This window comes from Pongo abelii, chromosome 7 (genome assembly GCF_028885655.2).
Source record: "Pongo abelii isolate AG06213 chromosome 7, NHGRI_mPonAbe1-v2.0_pri, whole genome shotgun sequence".
Taxonomy (NCBI): Eukaryota; Metazoa; Chordata; class Mammalia; order Primates; family Hominidae; genus Pongo; species Pongo abelii.
Window position 1 is genome coordinate 42,847,472 of NC_071992.2, and position 16,671 is coordinate 42,864,142.

General features: G+C 39.8%; 1 protein-coding gene across 4 annotated transcripts in view; it reads right to left on the reverse strand.

Annotated features, from left to right (window-relative positions):
- ZMAT4 (zinc finger matrin-type 4) overlaps positions 1-16,671 on the reverse strand; it is a 372,149-nt gene that overhangs the window by 272,068 nt on the left and 83,410 nt on the right. Inside the window, exon 2 of one of the 4 annotated variants that reach the window (XM_054561501.1) lies at positions 4,013-4,075. The exons of the other annotated variants lie outside the window; for them this stretch is intronic. The gene's annotated coding sequence lies outside the window, so the exon portion shown is untranslated. The remainder of the gene's footprint in view (positions 1-4,012; positions 4,076-16,671) is intronic. 4 annotated transcript variants of the gene reach the window in all.

Consider the following 16,671-nt stretch of genomic DNA (forward strand, 5'->3'; position numbering starts at 1 on the left):
ATACCACTACATACCTATTAGAATGGCCAAAATCCAGAACACTGACAATAGTATTGGAGGTGGAGCATCAGGATCTCTCATCATTGCTGGTGGAGATGTACAATGGTACAGCCACTTTGGAAGACAATTTGGCAGTTTCTTACAAAACTAACCATACTCTTTCCATATAATCCAGAAATCACACTCCTTGGTATATAGCCAAAGGAGTGAAAAACTCGTGCCCACAAAAAAAGCCTGCACACGAATATTTACAGCAACTTTATTCATAATTGCCAAAACTTGGAAGCAACCAAGAGGCCCTTCAGTAGATGAAGGTATAAGCTGTGGGACATCCAAACAATGGACTATTATTCATCACTAAAAAGAAATGAACTATCAACCCATGAAAAGACATGAAGGAAACTTAAATGCAGCTTGCATTTACTAAATTTAAGAAGCTAATCTGAAAAGGCTGCATAACGTATGGTTCCAACTATATGACATTCTAGAAAAGTCAAAACTAAGGACACAGTAAAAAGATCGGTGGTTGCCAGGAATTAGTGGGGAGCAAGGGATGAACAGACAGAACACAATGGATTCTTAGGGAAATACAGTTACTCCGTATGATACTGTAATCCTAGATACAAATCATTATACATTTGTTCAAACCCATAGAATATATAACACCAAAAGTGAACCCTGAGGTAAACTATGGACTCTGAGTGATAATGATGTAAGTCAATGTAGGTTCATTACTTTTAACAATGCACCTCTATGGTAGGTGATGTTGATAATGGGGGAGGCTGTGCATGTGCGGGGCAGGGGATACATGAGAAATCTTAAACCTTTCAGTCAATTTTGCTGTGAACTAAAACTGTCCTAAAAAAAAAAAGTCCATTTTGAAAACGCGACCACAACATATCTGGGAAATGGATGAATCAGTCAATCTATCTATCTAATGATCATCTTCATAATCTTAATTGTTGGTTGACTGACTTTGGAGATTATTGGCACAAAAGCAATTTTAAAATATTAAGACCAGGCCAGGCACAGTGGCTCACTCCAGTAATCCCAGCACTTTGGGAGGCCAAGGCGGGCAGATCACCTGAGTCAGGAGTTCGAGACCAGCCTGACCAACATGGAGAAATGCTGTCTGTCTGCTAAAAATACAAAATTAGCTGGGTGTGGTGGCACATGCCTATAATCCCAGCTACTTGGGAGGCTGAGGCAGGAGAATTGCTTGAACCCGGGAGGCGGAGATTGCAGTGAGACGAGATTGGGCCATTGCACTCCAGCCTGGGTGACAGAGTGAGACTCTGTCTCAAAAAAATAAGAAGAAGAAGAAAATAAAATATTAAGACCAAAAAGGAGTAACTGAGTAGTAGGCTGAGATACACTATAATATCGTTTAAACCAATATTTCTCAAGTGTAAGTAAAAAAAAAAAAAAAAAAATTCTCAAGTTTTCACAAGAACAAAATTCTCAAAGATCTGATGAACCTTGTCTGAGAAAAAATAGCAATAATCTCATCTTATTCTAGAAAAAATATATCTTAATCATTATCACGAAAAAGGGGAACATTTCATCTTTATACCTGGTAAAATATATGCATTAAGAATTATTTAAAAACCAAAACGGTAAAGGTCTAAAAGAATTTGTAGAATGTCAAAGTTATACCTAGTTTGAGAAACAACATTCGCAACTTTTTGCATGTGGGCAGTTCGATCCACAGTGTGTGAGTACTCACTGGGGCACTTGGAGTTTCAAACGTCTAAACCTCTATGGAAGCAAACACTAAGCATCACATCAGAGTTTTCCTTTGTTTCTTTCTCTCTTTCTTTCTTTTTAATTCAGGCTATTAGCAGTGACTTTATTTCTTAATGACGTGGATGTGCAGCTCCTCATGATCACACATATGAAAAATGTCCAAATACAGAAAAGCAATCCTTCCTAAAGTTTAGTTTTGGGCAGCCTTCATCCTCGGACATGTGCTGCCATAAACAGAGCTTTGCTCTGTATACAAGATAACCACATTTCCCCTTTTTAATTATTAAATATATTATGTATACAGATCTACTCTACAAAAAAAAACACAGGCAGTTCTTTATATTATTTTCACATTTCATTAAATAGAGAATAAGTCAAGTTGCATTTTCTTTCTCACCAAGTCATCCTAAACCTCTGTGATGGACGGCACATACTTATGCATCTCTAATGCTACATACACCCTTCTCATTTGTATGGATGTCATTTCTGCTCCTGTCTTAATTCCCTACCCAAAATGAGTGCAAGATTTTTGATGTGTTTTTTTTAAATCTAGAATCCCCATAGAGGAGAAAATAGAAGCTATTATGGTACATTTACACAGTGTAGATGTTCAAAAAATATGTTGGGATAATAAATGCAGGCACACATCACAGTTGTTTATCACCAGGCTCCAAACTTAGAAGAAAACGCTCAGAAATAGCTGCAAGTCACCCACCTTTAGGATCTTATGCTATTTGGCTGACCTAAATATAAGAACATTAACCAATGTATCTTTCTGTGTACCACTGTCAGAAAAACAAGCAGAAGGAACTTGCAGTTTCCCAGAGTGAATATGCCCAGAGAGAAAGATAAGACTCTCTTGGGCAGGGGGAGGTAGTGGGGTGAGGACAAAAAAAAAAAAAAAAAAAAAAGTCAGCCGGGCGCAGTGGCTTATGCCTGTTATCCCAGCACTTTGGGAGGCTGAGGCGGGTGGATCACCTGAGGTCAGGAGTTCGAAACCAGCTTGGTCAACATGGCAAAACCTCGTGTGTGCTAAAAATACAAAAATTAGCCTGGCATGGTGGTGGACGCCTGTAGTCCCAGCTACTCAGGAGGCTGAGGCAGGAGAATCTCTAAGAACCCCGGGAGGCAGAGGTGGCAGTGAGCTGAGATTGTGCCACTCTACTCCAGCCTGGGTGACAGAGCGAGACTGTTTCAAACAAAACAAAACAAAACAAAAGTCCCTCTTGAATTCTGGAGTCAAGTCTAAGTGGCTATGGATGATCTAAGTGTTCCAAGTCCTCAAAGATGAAAGAAATAACCCTGGATCTTACAAGCCGGCATGGCTCTTTATTTTTATGAAACAGAGTATGTACCTCTCTGCTACATTCACATTTTAGCTACAGGATTGCTTTTCTGAGCAAACACATTTTGGTCTTTAAGGTGCTAATATAGTAAACATTATCTCATATTCCTTTACTTAGAAAATATTTCATGAAAAATTCTAAATGCCATAGAGACATAGTGACATCATTAATTTCAAAACTTTGTTTCCTCCTCAACGGGATTAGAAAATTGATTAGTCCATAATTAGCATCACCAATATCAATTATCTCAGCAACGCCAAGGAATTCCAAAGACATTTAGGTTCTTAAAATACCAGAGGCAAGGCATACTGTGCTTTTTCAGTGCCTTCAGCAAATTCAGCATTTGATTTTTATAATTACTTCTTCAAACATGGTCTTGCCTTCCCAGTGCACACAGTGACAAAGAAAACTGACTTGATTAACTCTGTGCACCGCGACACAATCAGATTGAAACACTTTTTAAACTAGGAAAACTGCATTATCATATAGCTTATTATTATATGGGTTTTGATAGGGTACAGGTCAAATTATGTCTCTGGATCATCATAATTATATAGATTGAAAAGAAGACACGAGGCAATAACAGCCCACAAGGCAGAGGTTAAACAGGTCACTAGCAAAATAAAAAGGATACACTATAATACTTTCCTTTCCCTTCATTTAAGAAAATAATTTTTTTTCTTTAGATCAAAGGAGACTACTATGAGAACACCTGAAACAATAAAGGTTTCAATAAAGAATGTTACGGCACTTTGCAAAGAAAATATGGTAATGAAAATGCAGCTTAAGGGTGAAATTGGAAAAAAAAAAGACAGCATATTTTGGCTTTTTGTTACAGGATATTTAAGAGACAGCTTGGCAATAAATGTTAACATCTTTCTAACGGTTGGCAATGCAGTAGTATAAAGCTGAAAACTCACCTTGACTTATTGACACAGCTAGTTTTAAGTTACATTGCTCATTCCCAGAGGAACTGCACCACACTGCAAAAAAAAAAAAAGTGCTGAGCTTCACTCAATAAATGGAGGTAGGTGTGAGCTCCCGTTACATGGTCACATTAGACATCTTCACTCAGGGGAGGCAATAAGAAAGAGAGGGAAAGAGCAGGCAAATCAGTGAAGAGGAAGAAATAAAAAAGAAATGTGAAGAAGGAAAAAGAGGAGGTCAGAGAAAACCTCCAATAAGATGCCATCTATCCTGGATGCCAACTAATTTTAAAAACTCGCTTCCAGTAAGATGCTTATCCCGGATTCCACTATTTAAAAAAAAAAAAAAAAAACTATTCCCGAACTCTTTCTATGTTGAGACACAGAAAGGATAAAAAGTAATTAAAGGCATTTGGTAGAATGATTTACTTTCCTTTGGATATATACCCAGTACTAGGACTGCTGGGTCGATTATTCTGTCAAAAAGACACATGTACTCGTATGTTCATTGCAGCACTATTTACAAAAGCAAAGACATGGAATCAACCTAAGTACCCATCAATGGTGCATTGGATAAAGGAAGTGTGGTGCATACACAGCATGGAAAGCCATAAAAAAGAAAAAATTATGTCCTTTGCAGAAACATGAATGTTGCTTAAGACCGTAATATTAAACAAATTAATGCAGGAACAGAAAACCAAATACTTCATGTTCTCACTTATAAATGAGAGCTAAACACTGAGTACACATGGACATAAAGATGGGAACAACAGACACTGCTGACTACTGGAGAAGGGAGGGAGAGGGTCATGGGTTGAAAACCTACCTGCTGGGTTCTATGCTCACTACCTGGGTGATGGGATCCATAACCCGAGACACAGTGTCATGCAATATACTCATGTAACAAACCTGCACATGTATCCTCAGAATCTCAAATACATCTTGATCTTATTTTTAAAAAAAGAAAAGAAATTAAAGGCATGGCCTTTGTTCTCAACATGATTACAATTTAGTCAAAAGACTAACGATTAAACCTTGACAAAATGATGGAAAGAAAAAATACAGTTTTAAGAATCAAATCACACAACAATTATGTGTGTTCTCATGGTTTATATGTTTATTCAGTTACCTTTCTCTGAAATTTTAATATAGAAATTGGTTTAAAATTGAATAGATAGTTAGATACCCCTGCTTTAAGATAAGATGACTTGATACTGTAAAAATATTGTTGCTGGGTGCAGTGGCTCACACCTGTAATCCTAGCACTTTGAGAGGCCAAGGTGGGCAGATCATTTGAGGTCAGGAGTTCAAGACAAGCCTGGCCAACTTGGTGAAACCCCATCTCTACTAAAAATACAAAAATTAGCTGAGCGTGGTGGCGGGCACCTGTAATCCCAGCTACTTGGGAGGCTAAGGCACAAGAATCACTTGAACCAGGAGGCAGAGTTTGCAGTGAGCCAAGATCACACCACTGCACTCCAGCCCAGATGACAAGAGGTAAACTCCGTCTTAAAACAAACAAACAAACAAAAAAAATATATACACACATGCACATGCATACATATATATGTGTATATGTATGTATATAATATATATATGTGTGTGTGTATATATATATTCATTGTCTTTAAATTAATTCTTAAACTTGAAGAAATTCCAATCAAGATTTCCACTGGATTTGCGGGCTTCTTCAAGTATTCACATGGATTCAAAAGCATACACTAAACAAATAGCTAAGTCAACTCTACAATAAAAGAAGATAGATGTGTGATTTGTCCCTCTCAGACATTAAAGCACAGTAACTAAATACAGTAAAGACTGGCCAAGATCAAGAAAATTAAATTCATAAAGCAGAAGAAAAGAATCTGATTCAGACTCATGCACATGTGGGAATTAACACACAGCAAAGTGATACCCCAAACTACAGGGAAAGAATGAATTGTAAATGGTGATAGGAAAACTGGCTCACCATATGGAAGAAAATCAAAGTGGATTCCTACCTTACTCAATATTTAAAGGTAAGCTCCAAATAGAGCTAAAGATATGAATATGAAAAATGGAAGTGTCAGATTAATTAAAGATAGTATACTTAATTTTTTATCTATTAGTAGAAAGGGCTTCTTAAACAAACTGTAGAGCAAAATGTTTACTAAATTGATCACATAAAATGGAAAAGCTTAAAACTAGCAAAGGGCACCATGAACAGATATAACAGGAAGATGACAGAATAGGAGAAGACAGTTACAATGTCTAAATTCAACAAGGAATATAGGAGGAAATAAAAAGAATACAAGTACACCAATAAAAAAAATGGACAAACGATATGAATAGAAATCATTTAAAAATGAAATCATTTAAAAGTATGTTTAAAAGTTGTTCAAACTTTATAATAATTAAGGAAATACAATTTAAAATAACAATAATATATATCAAATATCGACTGCATTAGGAAAAAATGTGAAAGATGAATAAAGCCAAAGATTGACAGGTATGTAGAGACCTGGGAACCCTCATGTACAATTGGTTGGAGAGTGGAGCAAGGCTGAGTCCAATTCAGTGATAATATACCTTACGGTGGCTGTATATTCATCTGTTCCATGAAAGGGTTGAATGTACAAAGTGGCCCCCAAATGCTGAAGGAGCCAAAAAAGAAGAGGGGAGACAAATTCAGTTTGGAGGTAAAGTGTGTTTTACTGGGGGAACTTATAGACAGAAGCATGGTCTTGGGTGGTTGTGAGACAGATAGATCTTCACACCTGTGACCCTCAGACCCAGGGCTGGGTATATTTCCACAGGGAAAGGGGATACATGATCTGTGCAAGACAATTAAAGGCATCCTCCAGAACAGGCAAGTGTCACAGCCTGTAATGTGTGCCATAACATCAAGGTTGACAGAACTACACACAGGAGATAAAATAGCAATCAGGAGGATTCACAAGACTGGGGTAATCAGAAGCCAACGTGGTGGATTAGCATCTAAGGTGGAGTCACTTTTGTCTCCACACTGTCTCAGAGAAAACCCCCAAGGTTAACAAAAATCTGTTAAGATGTTTGTCACAGCACTGCTTGTGTTAGTAGGGCATTGTAGGCAAACTAACTACCCATCCCTGAAGGAATGGGAAAGTTAAAAGGTAATAGATGCTCATTATGGAGTATTAGACAGCAGTTAGAAGCCATAGATTACATGTAAATGCAGGAACATGGATGGCTTTTGGAAACATACTGCCAAATGAATAGCAAGATAAGAATAAGATTCACACCACAATGTCACATAATAACATATTAAAAATACATGCCAGACCAGGCACAGTGGCTCACGCCTGTAATCCCAGCACTTTGGGAGGCTGAGCTGGGCGGATCACCTGAAGTCAGGAGTTCGAGACCAGCCTGGTCAACATGATGAAATCCCATCTCTACTAAAAATACAAAAATTAGCCAGGCATGGTGGTGCACACCTGTAATCCCAGCTACTCGGGAGGCTGAGGCAGGAGAATTGCTTGAACTTGGGTGGCGGAGGTTGCAGTGAGCTGAGATTGTACCACTGCATTCCAGCCTGGGTGACAGAGTGAGACTCCATCTCAAAAAACAAAATAAAATAAAAATACATGCTTACATACACTGTGCCTGATGATATCCTCCCAAAGAGTACACAATGGAAAGAGAAGGACTGGAGTGACTTTGAAGTGGAGAAACCTGACAGTCACTCCCTCAGCCAGGTGATCAAGGTCAACACCAACATTGATAAGTCATGTTGATAGCATATACCCTTGATGTGACATGATGAGAAGGACACTTTAACCTCTGTGGTCTTACTCTCCAAAGACACATAACTCCAATCTCATTATAAGAGAAACATCAAACATATCTCAGCTGAGGGCCACCCTACCAAATACTTGACCAGTAATCTTCAAAATTGTCAAGGTCATCCAAAACAAGGAAAACCTGAGAAACTGTTATAGTCTAGAGCAGCCTACGGAGACATGATGCTAAATATAACATGGAATCCTCGGTAGGACCCTGGGACAGAAAAAGACATGACAGAGAAACTAAGGAAATCTGAACAAAGATTGGACTTTTATATATAGGTTATAGGTCAGGCGCGGTGACTCATGCCTGTAATCCCAGCACTTTGGGAGGCTGAGGCGGGCGGATCACCTGAGGTCAGGAGTTTGAGACCAGCCTGGCCAACATAGTGAAACCCTGTCTCTATTAAAAATACAAAAAATTAGCTTGGCGTGGTGGCAGGTGCCTGTAATCCTGGCTACTCAGGAGGCTGAGGCAGGAGAATCACTTGGAACCTGGGAGGTGAAGGTTGCAGTGAGCCAAGATTGTGCCACTGCACTCCAGCCTGGGCGACAAGAGAAAAACTCCATCTCAAAAAAATTATATATATATATGTTATATAATAGTAATAATGTATTAATACTGGTTCATTAGCTGTGACAAATGTACCATAGCAATGTAAGATGTTAACAATAGGGGAAACAAAGTATGTCTGGGTACACAAAAATATTCCATACTTTATAACCTTCTTGTAAATCTAAAACTATTCTAAAATTTAAAAATTATGTAAAAAAAATCCATGCCCATAAAGCCATACACATTTTAAAGAACATATACAAATAAAAGTCATATCAAACCTCATGAATTAGTTGCCCATGAGGGCATACGGAGGGGATGGGTATGAGAAAAGGTGTTAAAAACAAAGAAGATCCCCAACCTCATGTTACAGAAGAAGAAACTAAAATCAGGAAGGGTAAAGTGATTTAGCTAAGACTGTTTCTACAACATGGGCCTTCTGACCCTGGGTACATCAAAAGCTGTTTTCATAACCAAGACCTGCTCTGCCTGCTCTGAGGATAAACTAAGAATGAATTCACTCCAGGGGTAGAAGAAGGAAAATTCAGTAGATGAATCCAAAGGAAGCATGAACCTTTCCAAGAAGTGGGAAAGGAAGATGTGGTTTTGGGTCTTTAAAGCAAGTGACAGCATCCCAAAGGGCTCCCCGTAAGGTTATACACGGGAGCTGGCTTTAGGGCCAGAGACCTGGTGAGTCAGGCAAAGGGTATTTATCTAGGGCCAAACCTGAAGAAGCTAAATTTCCAGAAGATGTGTTGACAAGTAGATAGCTCCATGGAATTAATGAAAAACATAAATGGGAAGGATTTCTTGGACAAGAAGGCAGGGAAATTTCCCAAATCAGAACAAAGTTGGGGAATGGCATAGCCAGGCCTGTAGAGAGGCTCAGAAGAGGAATATTTGGCAGAGATAGAAAACAGTTTTGTTCTCTTTTTCCTATTTTCTTAATAAAACCTAAAAACTTTAAAAGGACTCTAAGAGCCTTTCCTGCAATTGGAATAGTGACAGCAAAGGTGATCCCAGAGGTCGGGGAGCAGGGGGCTGGGGACATGGTGGAGAGGAGGCACGGGAGCAGAAATGCGAAGATGGCCTGGGCACCTCCTGAACAGGTGCAGTTACACATTCATAGGATCCTCTGAGAAAGTGACAGCATTTGAAGTTAGAAAAGTTCCACTCAAAATTAAATCATCTTAGTATAGAAGCCTGAGGAAACTAATTAAATTCTCAAATCATAGCAAACAAGAAGAGCACACTGTTCTCAACACCTCCAAGTATCAGAAGAGATTTAGGCAAAGCCACATGGTTTTGCTCCACCCTCAAGCCCACCCACTTTGGGGATTCCCCATCCTGCTAATATCTTTTTGAAGCAATAAACAATCCCAGATGGCTGAATTACTTGGGGGTCAGGAATGCATATGTTTTCAAGTAAATACTGGGAATAGAAAAGCTGGAAGAAAAATTGTCACAGTCAATAACCAATCATTACAGGTTGAGATATGAAAAGCAACTGATACGTGCATCACTACACAAGTATTCACAAGGAGAAAGTCTTTTTCTACCAGAGTTTTTTCAAGGCTTCCAAGGAGTTATCAGGCAATTCAACAAGTGCTTTACAAGTTATGATACAATCATAAAATGAAAATCTATGCCACAATTAAGCCAAATGAAACCAAGATTATAGCGTGTTACCATTTCCAAAAAATTTATAAAAGGAAAAATTAAGTTGCATCTATATGCATAGAATATTTCAAAGAAAATTGGAAAGACTGGTTTCATCTGAGAATTAGGTAGCTAAGAAACAGGAATAGGTGGGAGAGTTTTCACATACTATACTTTTCATAAAGTTTTTGAGTTGTGAATTTGCTGCCTCTTCAAAAAAATGAATGAATAAAATATTAAAATAACAAATATTTACATATTTATACTGCATCATTTTGCTCAAAGTCTTCAAGAACAAATACCAAAATATATCTACATCTAATACAATCAGATAAAATAAATGAGTGATACATATTTAAAATAAAACTGGAGAGGCCGGGCTCGGCAGCTCATGCCTGTAATCCCAGCACTTTGGGAGGCCAAGGCAAGCAGATCACTTGAGGTCAGGAGTTCAAAACCAGCCTGGCCAACATGGTGAAACCCTGTCTCTATTAAAAATACAAAAATTAGCCAGGTGTGGTGGCGCATGCCTGTAATCCCAGCTACTCGAGTGGCTGAGGCAGGAGAATCTCTTGAATCCAGGAGGTGGAGGTTGCAGTGAGCTGAGATCGTGCCAATGCACTCCAGTGTGGGCAACAGAGCAAGACTCCATCCAAAAATAAAAATAAAATAAAATAAAACAGGGGAAATAAAATAACAATCAGAGATAAGTCAAGCACAAGAAATGTGTACACAGCATGCTGTTTGGCTGCTGGATGTGGCCATGAATTTGGTGTCAAAAGCAAATCAAAAAACAGAGTCAAGGGTCTACATTGAGCTGCCACTCAAAAGAGGAATGGCTTTTCTTGTAGAGGAGAGCAAAGGAAAATTTCTCTCAAACATCCATCTAAATAAGACCCTGGGATACCACAGGCAGTGTCCTCAACCACAGGGCACAGCTGAGGAGACCCTCAGGAGGGTCCTGTCCTTCCATCTCCATGCAGAAGGTGGGATGGTTCGGACTACTTAGCAGTGAGGCACAGAGCTCAGGACCTAGGAGACAGCTGGCCCCAAAAGGTAGGCACAAGAGAAATGCTATAGGTCAGACATGCCACTTGGAACACAAGCTCCAAGTTCCAACTGGAAAACCTCTTGCGCTTGATCAACTATGTCAGGGGAAACGAAGAGAAAAGTCTAAGTCAATAGCATGTTATTCTTTTGCCTTTTAGACAAACAGCACATTGTTTGCTTCCATTGCCTCCCCGGCTGTAACAAAATGGGCATCAGCTTCACGGCAGCTCCCAAACACTCGGTTTCAACAGTCGTTTCATTCATTTGCCAAAACCACTCCCTTTGGGAATCACAGTCTTTCCTCTCCTTCTCTTTCTTTTTCACCCCAGCATCCCCAGTGCAGGTCCTAATCACCACATTTCCTCCAGCATCACACATACACGGTGCACAGAGACAATACTATGTGTTCACCAAACCAGTTTCATTTTCCTCCTGGGCACCCAGCAAAGTGACATGCCCCAGCCTCTCTACAGTAAGAAGAAAACATGCGATTGAGTTCCGGTCCATGGAACCTGGGAGATATGATATTGCCACTTCCAGGGCTGTCCCCTAAAACGTCCTGTGCAGTCACCCACAATCCCCATCAGTTTTCCAGATACCAGTTGGATTTTGATACTCAGGGCAATGTCAGAAGCCTCTGCCAGCCTGAGTTCTAAATAATTTTGTGACCCAAAATCCCCCTCCACTAACTATAATGGCTACAATGTAAGGAAGAAAGAATTTTTTTTTATTTCTAAGATGCTGAAATGTTTGCTGCCAGAATTAGCCTGCCTTGTCTAACATAGATATTGGGGTTATCCTGAAACAAATAAACAAAAAAAACCTAAAAATATGACATTGGCTTGGCAGGTGGGTAGTAAATGGGGATGGTTCAGATATTGTAGATCTAGGTTATATGGTAGCAAAATACTGGCAAAACTTGCCTACAATACTCTGGAAGGCACACTACCTGCCTACTGAGCTTACAGTTGTACAAGAACCAGAGGGTTCTATTCTAGGACTTCTAGGACATGGATAGAGTTCTAGAAGAATTGGAGGATAAAGAACACTTTGATATATGTTATTTTGTTACTATATTCATTACTAATTGTCTATATCAGTGTTTGGTCAAGTTTTTCAAGAAAAAAAGTCAGAATGCAACTGACCCATTAGCAGATAGAAGTCATATGAAAGAGATACAATCCATAAATTTGGGACATAGAGAGTTGGAAAGGCCATTTGCCAATTGCTTCTAGACATCCAACCATGAGAGATGGCATTTTTAAACACATTGAGGGTTGGAGACCCAGGGAAACTTATCAGTTGAGCATGTGACTCAGGCCTTTGGCAAAAATCAAATGAAGGGCATGGCCTTTCCACCTGCTTTTTTAAGATCGTCTCAAGATACCCACCATTAAATTGGAAAAAAGAAAGGCAATGCTTCCTCACAAGGGTAAGGAAGCATTAAAATAAACAAGCAGTCTTGAAATTGTATCTAGGAGAGAATTGTTTTGTCACTGATACATGGAACTTTCTAAAAAATAAATCGGAAGCCTTTTTACATTATTAAAAGAATAATATTACTAAAGGCATTATGACACTAAATTAGAAACACTTTTAATATTCTGCAAGCCTTAAATCAGTCTCAGGAAGGAAGTAGACTATGAACGCTGGCAGTCCCTAGGAGGAGAGAAGACCCAAGGTCCATTTCTGATGTGACCAGGAGAATAATGGACAGGAAAGAACTCCAGGGCTCAGTGCCAGGGGTCATTGGGAAAAATGAAAAAGTTCCTCCTGCAGAGGAAGATCAGATTCTATTCTGGGAACTTGCCCCACTTTATGGAGAGGGAAAAGTTACAGTGTCGTCCTGCAGGATACTAGCTTTGCTGTGGACCAGCGATTTCTCTTTGTCTTCATTCTTCTTTTTTCTGGGTGGGAAATGTCACTGTTATCGTCACCATTGAAAAGTGTAGGGGAAAGCGGTAATATTTCTCTTTTGCTCATAGGTCACTGAACCAAGGGGAGCCACATTCCCACTCAACGGGGAGGCCCACTCCTGGAGATCCTGAAATGTGAGCTGAACACAGTGATTGGGAAGAACTTGAGGTCACTCCTGTTAAGAGGGGATGTGTGTGTTCCATGTTAGAGGAAGAATGAGATGGACATTTGGTGGCCAGAAGGGTAGACCGTGATAGAGATGATGCTATGCGTTTGTTAAATCCATTTCCTTTTACCCACACATTTAAATTGTATTTTCCAACTTCTCCTGCAGGTAGGTGGGCTATGTGACTGAGTGCTAGCCAATGGGATACGGTCTGACTCCTAAAATCCACTAAGTGACATCAACTGCTCTCTGCAAAAGAGAACTCAGACTACAGAGCATACCCTACCCGTGTCCTCTTAATCAATGAGCATGAAGCACATCATCTAACAACTGCTCTTAGCCATGTGCATATTGTCCTGAGTTGGGTGTGCTCTTCAGCCTATTGTTGTCTACTTCATTATAGCCTCTTACCAGCAACTCATTTTGTGTTCCAGTGAACTATTTTGACTAATGATGACTGATAAAAGGTAAGATGCCCATGCTGGCCCTGCTGGAATAAAACAAAAGGAAAATATAAAAGTAGTTAGAAATCTTACAGAAGATTAAGAATCTTCAATAAAATGGACAAGGAAACAGAAGTTGAACATTAACAGGCAATCAGGGATAAGCCACCATACACCAATCATCCAAAAAGATCTTCCATATGGAATAATTGTATTTATCATATCGGAAGTATTATCTGTGTAGTAAGTCCTAGGATATTATGAAGATATTACCCTGGACAAATGTACCAATAACTGTACTAACATCATCTGGGAGAAATTAAGCAGTCATGATGCCAAGACGTTCAAAAATACTGAAACAGTGATTCTCAATGTGTGGTGCAAAGAAGGCATCCTCCCAGGCATCCTGCCATAAAGACTTTTCCTAGTCTTTACCCAGTTAGCACTTGTGTCTCCTTGAACACTTCACCTGCATTACCCAGGGTAGGTGTGGGCTTGGAAGGCCCTGACAGTACTCAAGTCCAGTTGGGGCAGTGCTGGGTGGTGCTGACAGGCTACAGTCACACAGCCTGATCTAAAACCCACAACTCTAACTGGTGTGAGATGGTATCTCATTGTGGTTTTGATTTGCATTTCTCTGATGGCCAGTGATGGTGAGCATTTTTTCATGCGTCTTTTGGCTGCATAAATGTCTTCTTTTGAGAAGTGTCTGTTCATGTCCTTCGCCCACTTTTTGATGGGGTTGTTTGTTTTTTTCTTGTAAATTTGTTGGAGTTCATTGTAGATTCTGGATATTAGCCCTTTGTCAGATGAGTAGGTTGCGAAAATTTTCTCCCATTTTGTAGGTTGCCTGTTCACTCTGATGGCAGTTTCCTTTGCTGTGCAGAAACTCTTTAGTTTAATTAGATCCCATTTGTCAATTTTGGCTTTTGTTGCCATTGCTTTTGGTGTTTTAGACATGAAGTCCTTGCCCATGCCTATGTCCTGAATGGTATTGCCTAGGTTTTCTTCTAGGGTTTTTATGGTTTTAGGTCTAACATTTAAGTCTTTAATCCATCTTGAATTGATTTTTGTATAAGGTGTAAGGAAGGGATCCAGTTTCAGCTTTCTCCATATGGCTAGCCAGTTTTCCCAGCACCATTTATTAAATAGGGAATCCTTTCCCCATTTCTTGTTTTTCTCAGGTTTGTCAAAGATCAGATGGTTGTAGATATGTGGCATTATTTCTGACGGCTCTGTTCTGTTCCATTGATCTATATCTCTGTTTTGGTACCAGTACCATGGCGATCATTAAAAAGTCAGGAAACAACAGGTGCTGGAGAGGATGTGGAGAAATAGGAACACTTTTACACTGTTGGTGGGACTGTAAACTAGTTCAACCCTTGTGGAAGTCAGTGTGGCGATTCCTCAGGGATCTAGAACTAGAAATTCCATTCGACCCAGCCATCCCATTACTGGGTATATACCCAAAGGACTATAAATCATGCTGCTATAAAGACACATGCACACGTATGTTTATTGCGGCATTATTCACAATAGCAAAGACTTGGAACCAACCCAAATGTCCAACAATGATAGACTGGATTAAGAAAATGTGGCACATCTACACCATGGAATACTATGCAGCCATAAGAAATGATGAGTTCATGTCCTTTGTAGGGACATGGATGAAATTGGAAATCATCATTCTCAGTAAACTATCGCAAGAACAAAAAACCAAACACCGCATATTCTCACTCATAGGTGGGAATTGAACAATGAGAACACATGGACACAGGAAGGGGAACATCACACTTCAGGGACTGTTGTGGGTTGGGGGGAGGGGGGAGGGATAACATTGGGAGATATACCTAATGCTAGATGACAAGTTGGTGGGTGCAGTGCACCAGCATGGCACATGTATACATATGTAACTTACTGCACATTGGGCACATGTACCATAAAACCTAAAGTATAATAATAATAATAATAATAATTACAATAAAAGAAAAAAAAAAAATAAAATAAAAAAATAAAAAAAAAAAAAAAAAATAAAACCCACAACTCTCATGCATCAGAAGGAAGTCATTTAGCCCACATGCTTACTTCGGGCTATTAGAAAAAAGAAAAAGCAAAGGGAACAAGAAGAAAGTATGAGAGTCTATGGGAGAAAAGGCAACAAAGGCATTAGTAGCTCTGGAAAGTCATGAAACTTTAATCAGCACATTTTAAGAATCTTAATTTTCACCTTTTTGTCACTACCCACAGGACACTTACACCTGATCTCCAACCTGACTTCCAGAAGCTAGAAAATGCCCTCCCAGCTATTCCCCTGGATTAAATAGAAGCTAGCCAAGGCCAAAGTTCTGTTGGAAGCCAATCAGAAGAGCAGAAACAGAAAAAAAATATATGTTTTGGCATGTCTCTGTAGGTCTAATATGCCTGCTGCTGCCATGATGAGTGAACAATACCAGATTCTGCCATTCCTGGGTGGGCTAAAGGGGCTCTTTCACCGGTACTGATATTCATCAAGATTCAGAGATGTTTGAAAACTTTGCCACGGGCTTGAAGAAATGCCTTTGCCATAACTATAAAACTATCACCCATAACCCATATCTTGACATTGGGGTCTCAAGTACAGACTAATGCTCAATGTATTAATACGTCATCCCTTCTTCTGGTGCAGGCACCTAGGCCTTAATCAAAATTGTCCCACCCCTCCCCTCCTCCAGTCTCCCCCACCTCCAGCCCCCAACCTGAGCATCCCCTGTCAGTGTCAGTAAATGACAGCCAGGAGCAAAGCTCTACAGTGGGGAGCACGGGAGGTATGGCAAGAATGCACAAAAACAGTCAGCACATGGCTCCCACCTGCCCTCAGGAAACTTGCAGTCCTCTTGGGATGGACGAGGATGCCTAACCACTGATTTCATGAGACATATGGCACAGCCACACAAGAGTTATTAGGGTTCACAGGAAGGGACAAGCAACTGGGCAGGTGCATGTATGGCTGGCTTGATGGGATCTGCCCAGCAAGAGTTCTTCCCGCTCTCTTAGGTCTACTCAGTACCTTCTTCCTTTGG